This window comes from Octopus bimaculoides, chromosome 1 (genome assembly GCF_001194135.2).
Source record: "Octopus bimaculoides isolate UCB-OBI-ISO-001 chromosome 1, ASM119413v2, whole genome shotgun sequence".
NCBI classification, from domain to species: domain Eukaryota; kingdom Metazoa; phylum Mollusca; class Cephalopoda; order Octopoda; family Octopodidae; genus Octopus; species Octopus bimaculoides.
Window position 1 is genome coordinate 48,958,393 of NC_068981.1, and position 2,316 is coordinate 48,960,708.

Sequence of the window (2,316 nt, forward strand, 5' to 3'; positions counted from 1 at the left end):
ATATATATACATACATACATGCATACATACATACACATATAGGGAGGGTGCATGGCTTCGTAGTCATGGTTTTGCATTCACGATCTAGTGATCATCATTTCTATTTCTAAATGGAAACGAAAATTGAAAAGGAGTACATCAGAATGGTGGGGAAGTTAATGATGTCAAAGCTAAATAGTCCGAATCTACTGAAGGCTGTAAATACTTCGGCAGTATCTTTACTTAGATATTCAGCAGCTTTTGTAGATTGGACAAAAACTGAATTAACAAAGCTAGACAGAAGAACTAGGAGAAAGTTCCAGATATAGCCCCAAAGGATGTAAAAGTATGAGAAGTATAGAAAAAATAGCAATGTGCAAGACCAGGCTATTGAATTACCGAGACTATGGCAAGTGCGGGTAGAATGTATCCCAGTAGTTATAGATGCATTGGGAACTATCCCTAAATATCTCAACAAATGGATAGAGGAAATAGGCATAGAAGCCAGTTTAGTACAGCTACAGAAAACAGTGTTATTATGTAAATCTATGACTGTGAGGAGTTTTCGTGTTATCTAAAGATACTTGCTGTAACCCATGTGGGTGGTTCTTGACATCTAAAGCTACTTCTTTTAGCTTGATGTTAGCATTGATTTTTTTGTCCAAAGATCTAGTCTGTTGAGTGTATAATAATAATTATAATAATAATAATATTAATAATAATAATAATAATAATAATAATAATAATAAGAAGAAGAAGAAGAAGAAGAAGAAGAAGAAGAAGAAAAAGAAGACACCTATTAATACTACTACTACTACTACTACTACTACTACTACTACTACTACTACTACTAATATATATATATATCACCCTATCTATGTATGTCTGTTTGTGTGTGTTCGTGTATGTGTGTATACGACGAGGGCCCGACTGTGCTGTAAAGAAACAGAGAGAGCAACATTGGACAAAAATTACTAAAACATATATCATTTAACACAAACCTAGTTATCGTCATATATTGGCAATAACAGAAGTGGATCAGCGCAACTGACAAGATTGTTCTATGCACTGTAATGATAGCCCCAGAACATTCATATTTTTGCATTTATGAAAGTACTTCAAAAATATTTTGAGGCTATGATTGAATATTTCCATTTGACTATGCATACATAACCATTTACAACAAAATCTTTGAAGAGGCTATTGAGTAATGTTGCAGACATTCTTATTTAGGCCGACGAACTATTACATACGAGAATTCATTAGTGCACGTATAAAATAAGCTAGCAGACATACCCGGCGTTGCTCAGTATTAAAATGGCATAGTTTATATTATATATATTACAGTTATTTTGAAACAGCTCATATGGGAAAATGCAGCATTGACAGCAAAACCTATGTGGAGCAAATGATGGGCAAATTCGACTGAATGACATGCTATGCGTCCGTTTGGAGTATTCCAGGCCCGAAACTGTCATGGAAAATTTGGAGTGAGGTTTTAGGTGATTTTGAAGGCACCAAAAATCTGCTATTGGACATACTCGATTTTGCCACAGCCAGCGCTGCGTCTAACGCCCCATCGTCTAAAGTTTTGAGACCGAATGAATGGATGGGTTTTACTTGATTAGTATTGATATGTAACGACATTGTCATCAATTATAATAGTTTTTGCAATGAATCGATGTGAATGACTCCATAAAATAAGTCGAGTGGAGTTAGATTCTGTCTAGTTGGACAGAGGTTGTTGAATGGGAAACGACCGTACACCATACACGGTTTTCGGGAATGAACGATGAAGCACAAAATCAAATGTTAATGTAAGGGTTAATATCTCGGTTTGTTTTTGTTAATATGAGACTGTAAATGTGCAATGAACGTAAGACATTGTTATGAACCCGAAGAATAAAAGTGAAACATAGATGTTATTCTTTCACTCTTGACCTGTAATAGCGAACGTTGTGTAAAAAATTGCTCCGGACCGCATTAGGCAAGACGTTGAAAGCGTTTTTGGCCCCGGACACTCCACTCCATGGACCGTATATAATGTACGTGTAAAATTTGAACGAAATCGGTTGTGTAGTTCTCTAGTTTTAGGGATTCACACAGACAGCCACAGCGACAGACAGACTCACAGACAGACAGTCTCACAGACAGACACACATTCTCAGTTTTATATATTAAGATATATGTATGAGTGTGTGAGTGTCTGGGTGTGTGTGTGTGTCTGTGTGTGCGTGTGTGTGCATTGAGGAGTGAATAAGGCGATACATTGATATGCGCATATCTATCTACCTATATATCAAGTATATATATATATATATATATATATATATATAT